This window comes from Eucyclogobius newberryi, unplaced genomic scaffold (assembly GCF_026437365.1).
Source record: "Eucyclogobius newberryi isolate DKJ021-1_F unplaced genomic scaffold, fEucNew1.0.hap1 SCAF_21, whole genome shotgun sequence".
NCBI lineage: Eukaryota > Metazoa > Chordata > Actinopteri > Gobiiformes > Gobiidae > Eucyclogobius > Eucyclogobius newberryi.
The window spans coordinates 7,208,045-7,225,106 of NW_027315846.1; positions in this window are offsets into that span (position 1 = coordinate 7,208,045).

Consider the following 17,062-nt stretch of genomic DNA (forward strand, 5'->3'; position numbering starts at 1 on the left):
CGTTTGCTCCATGGAGCTCAAACTGCCGTGTGAGCACACATCGATTACCAATCCTCCTCAATCTAATGCACATTCACACCCTCATGTGGTCTGACTGCTACCTCTTTGCTAATCCCCCAGTTATCGCCGAGACCACCGCTTTACTGCACGGACACGATACATGCAGACACCGGGGACAGATCGTCACAATTTCAACTATTGACACACAGAGAGGAGAGATACTGATTACTTCAACAAAGTCAATGGGAACGCTAATTGGAGGTAACGGCAAGCTGCATACACGTGTGCAATAGTTATAGCCGCATTAGCATTTAGATACGTTGAAGTCTTCCCAAAGCGTCGGATTGATGATCGTAGTGATCGGTGGTGGGCATAGGTGGAGCTGTTACACTGAACTGACAGATGAGAGTTGATAATAATAATAATAATAATAACTTTTATTTATATAGCGCTTTTCAGTGACCCAAAGACGCTGAACATAATAAAAAGAAAAAAAAAAAAAACATAATAAAAAAGGGGGGGGGCATTTACAGACGCGGGGACAACACGTACAATACACATTAATATACAGGTAAAATGAACAAGACAGAAGAAGTAGAGAGAAAAAGATGGGGATGTAACAGGGGGTAGAAGAGTAGGCAATGGGGTAGAGGAGGCTAGGGGTAGGGGAGGTCATAGGCTTGGGTGAAGAGGTATGTTTTTAGGCGGGATTTGAATGTTGTGAGTGAGGGAGAGTGGCGGACAGGTTGGGGGAGGGAGTTCCAGAGTCGGGGTGCTGTTCGGGAGAATGCTCTGTCGCCAAAAGTTTTGAGTCGGGATGTTGGTGCAGCCAGGGTGAGAGAGGAGGAGGATCGGAGAGCTCGGGAGGGGCGGTGGGGGATGAGGAGGTCAGACAGGTAGGGGGGGGCAAGGTGGTGAAGAGCTTTGAAGGTGAGGAGGAGTATTTTAAAGTTTATGCGCTGCTTGATGGGGAGCCAGTGGAGAGAGCGGAGAACGGGGGTGATGTGATCACGGGACCGGGTGTGGGTGAGGAGGCGGGCAGCGGAGTTTTGGACCATCTGGAGTCTGTGGAGGGAATGGGAGGAGATGCCAGTGAGGAGGGAGTTGCAGTAGTCGAGGCGGGAGGAGAGTAAGGCATGGATGAGGGATTCAGCAGCGGGGCGGGTGAGGCAGTGTCGGATTTTGGCGATGCGGCGGAGGTGGAAGTATGAGGTCTTGACGATGTGGCTGACATGGGGAGTGAAGGAGAGGGTGGGGTCCATGATGACACCGAGATTGCGTACCAGGGTAGAGGGGGTGATGGTCGAGGTGTCGATGCTGAGTGAAAAGGGACCAGTTTTATTGAGAGTGGATTTGGTGCCAATGAGGAAGAGCTCTTTTTTGTCACTGTTCAGTTTGAGGAAGTTGAGAGTGAGCCATGATTTTATTGTAGAGATGCAGGTTTCGATGTGGCTGAGGGGAGGGTTTTGGGTGGATTTGGTGGTGAGGTATATCTGGGTGTCGTCAGCGTAGCAGTGAAAGTCCAGGTTGAGTTGACGGAGGATGTGACCAAGGGGGAAGATGTAGCAGATGAAGAGGAGGGGGCCGAGGACTGAGCCCTGGGGGGCCCCTGCGTTACTGGGGAGAGGGTGGATGAGTGACCGGAGAGGGAAATGAACTCTTGCCTGTTGGTGAGGTAGGATGTGAGCCAGTCAAGTGCAGAGCCCTCAACACCCAGTTGGCGCAGATTTTGTAGGAGGATGGAATGGTTTATAGTGTCAAAGGCTACGCTGAGGTCTAGTAGTAACAGGATGTTGAGGGCCCCGGAGTCTGCAGAGGTGAGGAGATCGTTGAGTACTTTGACCAGGGCTGTTTCAGTGCTGTGGAGTGGGCGGAAGCCAGATTGGAGGGGTTCATAGAGGTTGTTTGACTGGAGGTGGGTGTGAAGTTGGGCGGCGACGATGCGTTCCAGCGTTTTTGAGAGGAACGGCAGGTTGGAGATGGGGCGGTAGTTGGAGAGGTTGGCAGAGTCTAGGGTGGGTTTTTTGAGGATGGGGGTGATGGAGGCCAGTTTGTAGATGGAAGGAACATGGCCGAGGGATAAAGACTGGTTGAAGAGGGTGGTGAGATGGAGGATGAGAGCAGGGAGGCAGGCCTTGGTTAGAGTCGTTGGGAGGGGGTCGAGAGAGCAGGTGGTGGTTTTGGAAGCGGTGATGAGGTCTATGATATGAGAGGAGTTAACAGAGGAGAAGGTGGTGAGCGGAGGGAAGGGTGGGTGGTCAGGGAGAGGGGGGGGGGGGGGTGGTGATGGAGTTAATGGAGACGGCAGTCATGGAGCTGTTGATTTTGGAAATTTTGTCATTGAAGGCAAGGAGGAAAGAGTTGCAGAGGTCAGGGGAGGAGGGTGGAGTGATGTCCGGTGGCTGGAGCAGCTTGTTGACGGTGGAGAACAGGGTGCGAGGGCTCCGGTGGGAGCTGTTGATGAGGGTGGAGAGGTGGGCAGATTTGGCGGCTTGGAGAGCGTCACGGTAGGAGGAGATGTGTAATTTGAAAGCTTCGGCGTGGACGGTGAGGCGGGTTCTTTTGAGGAGTCGTTCGAGTTGGCGGCCAGTCTGCTTCATGGTGCGGAGTTCAGGGGTGTACCAGGGGGCGGGGTTGATGTATGAGACGGAGGAGGTTTTCCAGGGAGCTAGGGAGTCAAGGGAGTCGGAGAGGGTGGTGTTGAGCATGACAGCATAGTCGTCGGGGGAAGAGGGGGGGGGAGTCAGGGGGGAAAGCAGAGGATATGAGCTGGGAGAGCGTGAGGGGGTTGACTGACTTGATATTGCGGTAGGTGATGGTGCGTTTTTTGGGGTTGTGGGGCGAGGGTAGGGGGGCGGAGAAAAGGATGCAGAGATGATCAGAGAGTGGGAAGGGGAGGGGGTGGGGCTTAGATATGGGTAGGAGAGAGGAACAGACTAAGTCCAGAGTGTGGCCTTTGGTATGGGTGGGGAAGTCAATATGTTGGGTGAGATGGAAGCAGTCCAGGAGAGAGAGGAAGTCGGATGTCAGTGGGGCGTTGGGGCAGTCAATGTGGATGTTGAAGTCACCAGTGAGTAGGAGGCAGGCAGAGAGAGAGGATGCGATGGTGAGGAGTTCAGACAATTCAGTGAGGAAAGAGGGGTGGGGCTTTGGGGGACGATAGATCAGGATAGCGGTGATAGAGTTGGGGAGGGAGAAGGCGAGGTATTCAAATGATGAGATGGATGGAAGGTTGAGGTTCAGTTCAGTGATGGATGTAGATTTTTTATGAATAACAGCAAGACCTCCCCCACGCCCGGAGAGGCGGGGTTTGGCAGTGTAAGTGTAGTTGGAGGGAGTGGCTTGGTTGAGAGCATAGAAGTCCAGGGGCTGTTGCCATGTTTCACAGAGGAGAAGCAGATCAATGTTATTGTCCAGTAGCAGTTCAGATATAACAGGTGATTTGTTGGAGAGGGAGCGGCAGTTCAGCAGTGCAAGGGAGATGGATGGGGGCGCGGAGATGGATGGGGGCGCAGGGGTGGGGGGGCGGAGGTTGCTGAGGTTGGCAGTGCGGCAGGTGGGGGTGACGGGGGGGGCGAAAACTAGTCCAGAGTGAGGGGATAGGTGAGCCGTCGTTGGAGTGTTGGTTATGGGAGAGACCAGAGCCCCTGTGGATGTAGCGGGGCCGGCGAAGGATCCCAGCTGAGCTAGCTGCAGAGGCAGCAGCAGCTGGGAGACGGTGGTTATGGTTGAGGAGGTGAAGGTCAGCAGCGGTGTAGGTGAGTAGGCGAGAAGTTGGTGGAGCGGTGGCCTGGAGGCGCGGGAGTGATAGTCCGAGGAGGAGATGGAACGTAGCAGCAGATGAGAGTAATCCAGTTAGTATTTTGGCGGTGGCTAGAGGCTGGTTAACTAGAAGCTGGTGGGCAGAGAGTTGTGAAAAAGCAGCAGTGGACCGGGTGTTGAAGCTGGTGGAGTGAGTGGCGTTGGTTGCCCCAGACCTTGTCTGCACGGCAGGGAGGCCCCGCGATACCATGACGGACCTCAGCAGGTGTTAAGCCAGCTGTTAGCTGGCGGCTAGGGCAGTAGATAGTCCAGGAGTGAGGGAGGAGATGAGTGATGGACGGTGCAGTAATGTCCGATGAAGTTAAGGAACAGGGATGTAGACAGAAGACAACACAGAGACGCGGGAACAAAACAAAACAATGGAAACGACTAACAAAACAAAGACGTTGGGACAGAAGCGGCAGTCCACATACCAGACGCCGGCGTTGCTCTAGCCCAATCAAGACGCATTTGAGTCCAGTTTTGTGACCAGATCGCCCCCGTCTGTGGAGCGGGGAAAGAAGAGAAACGGGGCTGTACCTTGGTTGTATGGGGCTGCTTTTCTCCGGGTGGAGCCGGTGCCCCGCTCTCCGTGTCTGCTCCTGTGGCGGGCTGGGGCCACACCTTCGCCCAGGACAGCGCGGAGCCGGTGTTCGGGCGTGGAAACGCCGGTGCAGCGGATGAGAAGCGGTGCCGCCTGCGGCTCGTGGCGGTGCGTGCCGCTCGTGGTGGAGCCGGTGATCGGACACGGAAACGCCGGTGCAGCGGAGGAGAAGCGGCGCACAGATCACAAAGGAGCATTGCAAAGTCCTTCAAGGTTTACTACGGCGACGCAAATTAAAAGTGCTGTACGTTGTTGTTATTGTCTTGAAAATGTGGAAAAACATTGCAGCAGTTTTACTTTACACATTATTGCCATCATGGTAAAGCTAACAACACACTGCTGTCTGATTTTCACCCAAATAGCTACTTTTACGTCATATTTGTTGAGATTTTTCATAATTATGTGAACAAAAATTGGACACAGTCCCTTTGAGTTGAGCTGCAACTTAATCACTTTCGTAGTCGACCTGCGATTATTTCAATTGTACAGTGAGAGTGAAATCGTTTCAGTCACATAAAGGTTGAAGTCAACTAAAGGCTTCTGGAATATTCACAAATAAAATGTATCATGAAAATCTGAAATTGTGTATTATTTTTCCCTGCAGGGACAATAAAGTAACTAACAAACGTTTTGTTTATGCTTGACATTCTGTATAGTTTAGGAAATGTTTACGATAATCAAAATACAACTACCGTATTTTGCGCACTATAAGGCGCACCAGAATAAGCAAAATAAATCGTGTACCACACAAAATCAGACAACCAGAATGAATCCATATATAAAGCGCACTAGATTATAAGGATTAAAGGGCGGTATTTTGAGAACATTAAAGGCATTTAAGTGCGCCTTATAGTGCGGGAAATACGAGAAGAATATTCCTCACATTTGACTAGTCACGATTAGTCAGTTAATCATTGTAGACCCAAAAATTTGCACATTTGTGTTGCTAATTTGTTAAATAATCTCTTCTTCTTTGATGTCACCCCCTTTTCCCCCCCAATAAAAATCTAAAACAATCGCATTCAAGCACATTTCCATTCTTCTGATAACGCCTAAATCCCACGTATAACACAAAGCAATGGCGGTTCAGCATCTTCCGAGCTACAGGGAGGCAGGACACGCAGCTGCCTGGCAAAAAAGAGAGTGGCCTGTGCCGTGAAGAGAGAGCGAGCGAGAGAGAACACATCTTATTCAGAGCGGCCTGAACAGGAGCGGCAGTATTCGAGAAAACCTCTCCCTCGTCTAAGAATCCGAGCACACCCCTCCTCTCGCTTTCTCTCCCTCTATCCATCCATCGGCTCACCCCGCTAGGCTAAAATGACATCCCTTCCTCGAACATTTGCGAACACCCGATGTCCTTTTCAAATCCGCAGTAATGACCACATCACCATTACCGCACACACACGCACATGAAAGCCCACCGAACCGCCGGCCCACGCGCCTCTGCCCTCCCAGGCCCTCAATCCAGCCTCTGTTTCTGCATATCATTCATCACTGCTGGGACACTTAATGAGAAACCTTTCCGAGGCTGATTCAGAGCGAGGGGGAAAGTCATTTAGATTCAATCAATACTCAATGAAGATATTAGAGAATGTGCCGCTCCCCGCGTTGAGTAAGCCAAAGTAATAACAGACGAGACGGATGCCTAATGTACCCAGGATTAGATTAATAAGGATAAGAAGGGAGATAGATTTGGTGTGTTGGCAAATGCGCAGCAGATAAATACCACTACTTTTGCGTCGGGGGAAATTGTTGATATATACAAGTGAGAAAGTGTCGAAGAGAACTGGGTACAGTTGTTTTATTGGATGGCGTTATTGGTTGCGGTGATGGATGGAGCAAATGTGTCCGTCTCGCTGCATTTCTGTAACTTTTGCCTCGCCTCAAAACTAAGACACATGGAATGACGTTATTCATTTAACAGTTACATGCAAAACTGTGAATAGTTACGTTCCTTTTAATGTGATATGTGATCCTGTATTATAAAATGACAAGTGTATTATTAAATAGTTGAAAGGGACAAAAATAATCAGGACTATGTTTGGTGCTCCTCATGTCTGTAAGATCAGTGCGATTCTCTCACAACTGTCAGGTCGCAGCTCCAAAACCTCACATTCTGCAGCGTCAACGCGTCCAGTTCAAGTGTATGTGGCGCCAATCACACATTTTGAGCATTTGGCATATCGCGTTTTTGGGCATTTGAGTGTCAGCTTCTTGAGGGTCAGGGCGTCCAGAGCGGCCAACGCAGAAGTCGACCAAAGTTGAACCTTGGGCCGCCAACACGACGCGAGAGTCCGCTCCAGTGACGTGTCTGGTGGAACCACACGAGCCGCCGTGCCGATCGCCTCCATTGTTGGGCTTTGTAAAGCAAATACACCTAAGCCACTTTCACTTTTCATGCCAAGAAAAGAGCCACATGCCATACAATTCCTCGACTGCACGTGTGCACTGGATGCCTTGGACATGCGTCTGCTGGTGAGTTTATTTTTTATTTTATAATTTAAATGTACAGGGTTCAACAGGACCTGTACGAATTTGGATACCGCGGCCTTAACGCTCCTTAAGGCTCAAACAGGTTGGACATTGACAACTGTCACTTTACAACAGCCAATCAGAGCAGCCAGACAGTGCCAGGGGACCCACTGCCTCAGAAACGTTTATATTTATCGTCACAGTTTAGTTTGTTAAAATACTCAAATAATGTGTGAACATTTTTACCTTCTTCAGTTCAGTCAACACATTATGGTCTGGGAATATTGGCATGAAAAAAATAATTTTAATTTCAAGTCAAAGTCAAAAATCACATTAATTTGTGAGCAGGTCTAGTGCAGAGCCCTGAGGTACGCCTATATCTTGATTAAAAAAGAAAGCTTTTGCATCCAATTTTCCTCCGTCTGGTATAGTCAAAGTTAGATTGCTGTTTAGTCCACCCTGTTACCTCAACACCACGCAACTATAAAACTAAAGCACTCCAAGGGAAAGTGAATAGGAATTGGTGGCTACTTTAAATAGATGTTTGTTCCAGAAGTAAACACCCAGTAAATAAACTCTTCAAAGTTAAGTAATTTCCTTAAAGAGACAGAGGAAAAATGGCCGGCGAGGAAATAGTAGCTATATAAACCGCAGCCAACAAGCTTCCAATTGAGCGTTTGGGGAGATGAAGTTGTTTACCTCTTTCGGAAACAATTGCTCACTAATCATTATGATCCGACCTAGAGGAAGAGGAAAGTGCTTTTAGCCTGTTAATGCACAAGTGACAAATGTCGAGCAATTTGTCTAAAGAGCTAGATAAAAGTCAGCACGAAGTTTAATCGCGCACACAATAAGCCAAGTGAAAACACCCTTCCGACATTTTTTCGAACCGAGGAAGATGATGTAAACGCCGAATAACCTGCAGTTAAAACCCCCATAAACGTAGCCTGAGCGCAGTGCGTTTGTTTGCCTTAACGCTGGGTTGTTGATTGCGAAGGGGAAATGGCTTGTGGAAGTGTTTGAGCACAGGTGTTCAGCGCTAATTGCCTGTGTTGTTACTGGTTAATGGAGCCGCGTATTGGCCGCTATTGGTCGTTTCACATTCATTACAGTTTTAAGAGAAAGCAGATGACGCCCAAAGTGATGCTGTGCCTTAAATTACAAGTTCTTCAGTAGAGGTTACTTGCCTTGAAGAGGACGTGTTATGCTTTTGTCAGCTATATACGGTAGTTATAATCTATGACAAGTAGATCATTGTTTTATGTTTTTGGCCATTTCAAATTGCAATGTTGATGTAGAGCGACTTGATAAAAGAAACACTTTTATGGTACATACCTGTAAATGTCACGGTATAGAGTGAAGTGTAATATCTGTGGAAATCTGTAGATATAGAATATGATAATAATAGTGGTAGCCCACTTGTCCGAAGGTTCGCTAGTCCGGAACTGTGAGCCCGCACATAGGGGCCGTCTCCAAAGTACGTAAAGTGTTTGTTTAAAAATGTGTTATCTTCAAACATATTTCAAAAAAAAAGAAGGAAAAGTTGTGCATGATACCTAGAGACTCAAACTACTATTATAACTTAGCGTTGACAATCTAGGTTAGCTGACTTGGGAGCTATTGAAAAGAATCCTTGATTTTTTGAAGACATTTTTTTTACCCAAAAGGATGTTTGATATTTTTTAAGATAACACATTTTTAAACAAACACTTGTGCAATCGTAATTTAGAGACGGCCCCTAACTGGCGCACCAAGCGGCACTTCAGCGCTCAGCTTCCCGCACCGTGCTAGCGAACCTTTGGACTAGTGAACCTTTGGACTAGCGAACCTTCGGACTAGCGAACCTTCGGACTCGTGGGGGGTAACCAATAATAATGCTTCAAATTGGAGAATGAAGGGCATGTATCAGGGGAAAATGGGAAGTTTTGGAGCTGTGGCATCTTGAGTGCAGAAAAATAAAGATGAACATGCATGAATCATTCTAAATAAAACATATTGAGGGCTTTAGGTAAATGAGAATGGATTATTAACGGCTATAATGGATTAAACGCTCTTGTAAAGTCGTGTAAATTCATGTTTCATGATTCATGTCAAGTTTTCATTAAGATACATACATTATTTTAGTTTTACCAGTTTTCTCACTTCACACTGGTCCAGTCCATATTTAACTCTTGGTTTGGTCCCAGTTTGGTCCCACTTGTGATATAAAACAGCCTATAGTTGAATGAAATAAGCTTCAGGAACATGTTTTACACTACACGCACAAACTACAATGTAAAACACTACTTAACTTAAGTTGCAATAAATAATAATTAGATACTTTTACAATCAAAGGGAGACTAGAGTAAAATTATAAGTTGTTGTTATTATTATTTTTTGTACATTTTTCTCTCAAAAACACAGAAAATTTTAATGTGTAAAATTATGTCTTTTTTTCCCCTTCCTTTTAGGCAATCAACCGATGCCAGCCATTGCTTAATTGCAGCAGGTGTTAAAACATCCGCTCCATTAAAACATAAACCGCACATTACAGACTGCGTTTAAAGAACTGTACGGTTGATTTAATTTTATTTATTTATTCAGGTTGATCGGTGGCCAACGTTTGCTTCATTTATTTGCGCGGCGGACTTCGGTAATAGCCTCACTTACCATAAACACTGTACGCTAGCACTCGTACAACATCCTTGGCATCAACTAACTCCACTTCAAAGCGCTCCTCCGTCCCTCCCTGGAGATCTCCACCTCTTCTCCTCTTTCTGTCCACGATCTCGCCGCTCAAGTTGAAAACCACCAGCCGAGACGCCGCTTCGGGTGTTCATTTGGAAGTTTTCGTTTACTCCCCCACCGACTCTTTGGCTCCCCAGGGTCTTCCGCACGGATCCCGGGCAGCGTTTGGAGCGCGTTGTTGTTGTGTTGCTTTTTTTAATGGCAGCCAGCTGAAAAGGTGCATTTACCGCCACCTACTGTAGTTATACGTCTTGGAAGTATGTGTTTTACGCTATAACATGAAGAAAAAAAAAAGGAGAGAAAGAGACAGAAAGAAAGAAAAGCACATTGCTGGGCTGCTTAATAACTGACACTTTGAAGGTCTAATGCCTCAATCAATAGCTGCCGTTTAAATTAATCCCCCGTCCGCCTTTTTTTTGACTCGCTAAAGTTGGCTAGATTAAATAGATTATGAGGCCTACCTTTGCGCATTAGATCCAATTTCCTAATAAAGGTCTGCAAAGGAAATTCAAATCAAGCTTTTCATTATCACACACTATAAGAGAATGTGTTCAATCTTAACGTGATAATGGGAAGGAGTGGATAATTATACTATGGCGGCTCGGGGTAGAGAGAAGAGTAAGAGTTAATTTACATCACAGCGGGAAGGTATCTTTTCTGTTTGACAAATACTATTACTGTTTCAGTCGACTAAAACTAGACCTAATGCTTGACTAAGACTACATTTCGTTTCATTTCAAAATTAGCACAGCGTCTTTAGCATCTTGAAAAGCGCTATAAAAAACAAATTCATCTTTGTTCTGTCTGGTCTCCTCACAGTGTTTCCCTCTTCAACCTGACATGCGTTCTTGAAAACTGGAAAAGGTTGTCTGAACTCAGCTGCTCCTGACAGGTTTGCCCATTGGCAGTGAAAAACATCAAATAAAATGATAATAACAATAGTGATAATGCAGGCTATCGCTCCGTATTATAAACTAATTGACTTGCTTTGTCAAGAGAATGGTTTCACATGTGTTTAAAATGCACTTAATGTAACGTCTATGGTTGATTATCTGTTTGCCTCAATGGAAAAATTACTATAAGACAAGCGGGTGACTCGACCAAGCCAAGTTACAAGCCAGATCCGTGGAGATGATTTATTTGTCACCCGTAAGTACCTATATAAATGCAAGACAGACAAACTGTGGAAAAGAAATGAAATCTCTTTAATTAAGCCATTTACGTATTTTTTTCAACAACTTTTTCAAATTTTTTAGCTTGCTTAATTCACAGTGTCAAAATATTTCACGGTACTTTTAGTGTTTTGTTTTTTTACTCTGCACTCTGAGCTCGTTGCACATGTGTTTTTCATACTACGAATGCCAAACAAACCAAGCTAAAGAAGCATCTGACAGACTCTCCGTCCAAAAAGCGACTCTTTAATCCATAAATTCCGTAATATGCTCGCCAGTCCAAGGCCACATCGCCTGTTGCCTCAGCCCGTGCATACGTGCCTCTTCTTGCATGTGTAATAGCCATTCCCATTCAACCACAACCTTTGATTTCCCCCCTGCGCGCCGCCGCCGCCGCTCTCTGGGTTTGGTGCCAAGCCAAACCTGCAGATTAATCACAATTCCTTCCCGGGCTGAGGGCTTTGATTTCGGTCAAAATGAAAGAAGAATGTGCGTTTTCCGTGCCGGATTACGCCTGCGTTGTGGCTGAAACGTGCAGATTGGGGATGAAGAGATTGTCAGATGTAGAACCTCTTCCTGCACGCTGCTCGATAACGGCCATTCCCTTCGTCATGCTCGTGTCCCGTGGGTAACGCCGAGGCTCTTCTGGGATTGCATTAGTGGTTGATACCTTATAACGATTATCCCATAAGGCAGGACAGTTAGTGCTAAGATTAAAGCTCTTAAAAATGTTTCTGTCAAAAGCTGTGGCGCAATAATGGTGCAATAATGTCATGTTTTATAGTAAAGAATGGTCATGTCCCTAATTTTTTGTCGCCCCCAAATTCCTTTCCATGAATTTTTACTGTTACTTGGAAACATTTATGTAAATGTTTGACTTTTTAATATTTTGCTGTCACTAACATTTTAACACTGATGTCCTCTGTGTGAATGGAAATGGATTTTTAAGCACTTTGCTCGATCTTTTGTAATTTCTTGGACTGACAAGCACTTTCTTGGTTAGGCAAACATTCACTTTTAGTTTGAATGATAATTTGTTTTCCAAATTCCAAATCTGGCGGCTTTACTGGCCACATTTTCTTTTCTCTTGAATCTAAGAGACAATGCTTCTGGATTTGCATTGAGATTTAGACCTATAGACTCAATGCATGGACCATATTTGGACAGCAACGTATGGATGAAGAAGAAACAACATAACTTAAAAGAGTCACTAATATAACTCAAAGAAAAAGTTTCAGAGGTTGTCATCTGGACAATGTAATTTGGATGAAAGTGGAAACGTCTTGACCTTTGCGACTTTTATTTTCTTTCAACGATGGATCTCTCTTAGAAGTATTACAATTACACATTGCTAATACAACAATTATAAATGTTATTGATTCGCCTACAACGTCCCACAGTATGGCATTAAACGTAAATGTAATATATGAGATATAAGTTTAATGCCACAGTGTCTGGTAGAGCTAAAGCATCTCCATGGAGACAAGCAGGTGGCGAACCGTCCAAAAGTTAGATGGTGTACCTTTAAGTCAGTGTCATAATGGTAAGTCACGTTGTCGAGATTAATTGATAATCGTGATTAATTGGTTCACTATATAACCGCAAGAAGCAAAAATTAAAGCAAAATTGTGACGCAAAATTAAGTACTTTTAGTTCAATATATCGTCCCAAAAAATAGACCGTAATATAAAGAACTGCTTGTTTTTAAATTTCATAAAGCCGGTCACAAACTTGAGGAATAGTCGCATGTTTTTTCCAGTTTCAATAATCGTGAATAATCGTTAAATCGTTATGTTTTTTTCTCAAAATAATTGTAACAGTAAAATATGATATTGTGAAATCCCTACTCACTGGAACACTTCAAATCAATGGCTAATTGTGTTCAAAATAAAACATAAAAACAACTTCAAATCCCTTTTTTTTTTACAAATGGACAAACTTTATACATTTCTTCCATTGGAATAAATCTACATTCATTCACAAATGCAGTTTCATCCATGCTTTTTATTGATGTGCAACGATCACACGAGTTTTACATCAGACCAAATCCGAAATATGTCACAGACTCTGAGACGACGTTTCGAATTGATCCGTGCGTCTTTTTCATTCAACCGCTCCTGTTTCAAATCTCTCAGACGAATGTCAGCTTCGCGCCTCGAGACAATGTCGTACGAAGTCCGGGATCAGAATCGACTTTCATCGCTACCATGAAAATAAAACCGTTCTATCTCGTCCGCGCGGCTCAGATGGCTTTACGTGGGGCGAGAGAAAGGCGGCGCAGGGGTTTCACCGTGTTGCGTGCTGCATATTAAAAGCTAAGGCGGCGCGTTGATTGCTGGGAGCTGTCCGTGGTGCTAGAGTCACGGACTGAAATGATAGGGCTGATGATGTGTGACTGCTGGCGCCACACGGGGATGTTTTGACAGAGCGGTGAGGGTTTTGTTTCAAGAGAGTGTACAACAGTGTAGTCTGAGAGCTGTTCTTGTATTTGCCTGGTTTGTTTGAAAACTTTTTTTTTTAAACCTGCAGGTGGCGCCAAGAGAAGATACAGTTCCGATCCGTGGAGAGGCAATCCTGTTCACAATGGGTGTTTTTTTAATGGGTGTTTTTCATTCTCAGTTCTCTAGTTAAAATGAGGGATGTAGACATTTTTGTTCAACATTTTATAAACATCAGAATCAGAAAAGGTTTATTGCCAATGAACAGAATTCACACTTTGGTGATTCGGTGCAACATAAAACAATGAACAAGAATAAAACAACCTATATAAGTCAAAAAGAGAAACAATTTAAATCTGCTATGGGATAAAAAATGAAAATAGGCTATAAGAATAAAAAGATTTGTGTCCCCAGAGAGGAGCCAAAAACGTTCAAACCAAATACTTTTTATGGATAACATTCTAAATTAAAAAAATAATTAAAAAACAGCATTGGTCTTATAATTATTGATTCAGAAAGCCATCATTTGTGTTGCCGGTTTCAAAGCTGAAATCCAATGAGTTTAAACCTGTGCGTCTTCTCTCTGATCCGAACGGTCCCAACATAAAGCCCAGCTCCAGCACCAATCATGAGTCAGTGCTAGCTCTGCAGCTCATGAGCCTGAAGTTCTGGAGGAGCTGAACATGAGACATGGCCTGTTCATACAGGCTTTTGCCACATCCTAGTTGCTTATGTATACAAATCAAAACTCCAAAGGAAACATGCACTAAATGCTCAAATTGTCAGTGTTGAATCAGTTTTAAGGTGATTTTGAGATTTTTGTTCTTCAATGAATAAACATCTCTTTCCATTATAAGTCCACGAAAAGCCATGGTAAGACCGTACGATGGAACCAGTGTGGCGCCAACAATTATTATCTGCACGGACTGTTCTGCGTGACGTTAAAAGAAACAAAAACTGAAAATTAAGAACAGCACATATTCTCTATTTGCAGGTCAAGGCACTGGCAACGTTAGCTGGGATTATAGTTATTTTTGTTACAACAGCAATGCAGGTCACATACCATTACTTTTATTAAACCACTTGAAAAGTTACATAGTGTATATTTTATCAATTTACATCTTGTTTGGTTTGGTTCAAGTACCATTGTTGTAGTGACAAAAATCCATCCACAAGAGTTTTTTTGAGGAATAAGGAGTTTGTAAAGATACTTAAATACCATTGCATTATACATTCAAATATTCGACAGGAGCCACAAGAGTATTATGTTCTTATGTCCTTTTCTTATTGAGGAACATTCACTTGCCAGATGCAGGGATCACTCTATATTATGACAATGTCCCTACATCACCCCGTTTCAAAGAACGGAAACAAAATAGATTTCTTGTTTGTTATAGCTTATGATGCAAATGTAGTTACATATTTATGAATGAATTGTTTGCCGGCGTGTACTTAATACCCAATCTTGTTGGGATTATATCTCCGACACAGCTTCCAAGACACTACATCCAAGTTTCTCTGCGTGGATCAAAGTCATCTGAAGGTATCATGCCTCCCCTTCGCCTCTTGTAGCTGTTTAATTTGCGATTATGAGTCTGACGCGTGTGCGATCCTTCCACAGACACACGCCAAATACCGGCTGGCCTGTTTACGCTCGCTCCTCTGCAAAAAGATAACCGATGAATATTTAAAGCCTCGCAGAAATAGATTGGCAGATTGCGGGTCGGGCGAGGAGACTAGATCATTTTGTTTGTTTGGTCACGGCTCGCGGTTCAAAGGTTGATCTCAAAGCTATCAACGGATCCAGCAAAGTGCATTCGCTATGAGCCGGGACACGTGGAAATGTGGACAAAAGCAAGATTTGTGCACCCGCTGTCTGAGAGGTGAGGTAGGGTGATATCTACTTTGTGAGGGCCTAGCGATGTTCTACTTCTTGCAGCTTTAAAGCGTCCCTGCTGCTTTATCCCCCATTGAGGTGATATTTACAGACTTGGTCCACCCACACGGAACGTCCTGAAAGAACCGACACTGTTTGATGAGCTCTATAAATACAAGATTGATTAAATCAGATAGAACTTACAAAAAGGATATTATCTTGACAATAAAGCTTGCAATTTTCATGGTGACGAAGTGCAGATGGTTGAGCAATATGATTATCTGGGAACACTGTTTATTTCTACTCAACTTTGATGTTAATGGCAAAACATTTGAAAACGAACTCACGCAAACTGTGCACCACTGAGAGATTGCTACTGCTGGTTATATCTCTTTGTATTGTTTGTATAGATCAGTATCAGTCTGGTGACCATTTGCACCTCTGTGATTGACGCTCATCTGAGGCCTAGGCAGCTCCTACGGAACATCTGGTTGTGTTTTTTGGTGGGAAAGCAGTGTAAAATGGTCTTGTAAAAGGTCTACAGTGAAAATAACTACATTAACTGGTTTGTACTTAGCGTCTGTACTGGCTGAGCACGAGAAAGGTTTTCAAAAGTACTAAATATTTAAGAGGCACAAAATTGGCAGTCTTGAACCTTTTCAAATGGTCCGTAACTGCCCCATGTATGTGTGGTGCTGATAGTAAACAGCAAAGGCATTCAATATGTTGGATTCTGACATGCTGCTCTCTATGCACGAGGGTTAGCGTTATTGTGACGAAACTGAAAGGTGACTGAAAAACACAGCAAATTTCTGCAAAAATGAGAGAAGCAACAGAGTTAGTGTTGACCAGAGTCACTCTTCAAAAAGAATTGAAGAAGTGTTTACTCTGGATTCAGGCAACTCAGCTACCACATGGCTAATTGGCCCTGAACAAGCTTTCAAACTCGCAATATAGGCTAAATAATTCCTTCAGAAAGTATATGGGAAAAAGTAATGGTTTATTCACTTCAAAAAACCAAGTGGTGGGCGGTCACTGTTGAATGTCTTAGTGGTGGTCCTCATTCTTCCAATATTTCTGATGAGCTCGTTCCGTTGTCTGCTGCTCTTCGTTCTGTCCAAATGATGTGCACCAGTTGTTTGTATCAGCTTTACTTATGGTGCACATGTATAAGTCGCATTCTCATCTCCGACCGAGGATCTGATCAAACCTCACAACAACTTCACATTTCAAGTAGAGCACTCTGAAGATAAAATTCCCCGAAGGCGACCCTCCGCACGCTAGCGTCTCTTAGCATATCCGAGCTGTCAGGCGAGCTACAGCTGCGATTTCATCACCTTGACAGGCGCACGTCTTTATCGCCGCCTCTCCACGACGATCGAGTGTCCGTCTTGGCCACTTGGGAAGTTAAATCAGGTTTGCAGTGGATTAAGCCACGGGGGCGTCTTGTTTGTTGTAACTCTACTTTATTTTGCAAAGAAAGCTGTTGCCGGTGTCAGGAGGTATTAGTTCAAAAACATTTTCTTCCTGTCTCATGCTCTGTCTCGCCTTCCTTCCTCCTCGCTGTCTTTCTCTATCGTTCACTGTGCCAGGGTCCAAATGTCCACACTAATCTCTATACAGGACAAATATTTAGCTGCGTTTTTTTCTGTCCAGCAGGAGAAAAAGTAGTGCACTCAAAATGTCTCACCTTGAAAAGTGTGTCCAGCGTCCAGCGACAGGTCTTTAACTGTACTCAACACAACTGAACGAAAGCAGATAGAACAGGTTCTCCATTCTTAAATACTGCAAACCCTTAGGCGATAAAGTTGCTAACGTTAGCCGCTTACCTTGAGCTGTTAAAAGATTATCAGCGCTCAGGCAAACGCTGAATAATCCAGTCTGTTTTGATACTTAATGCGCGATCCATCTTGACTAAAAGATGTACGATCAGTTTTGGCCGAAATTTGGACTTTTTTTTGTATGCCAGAGT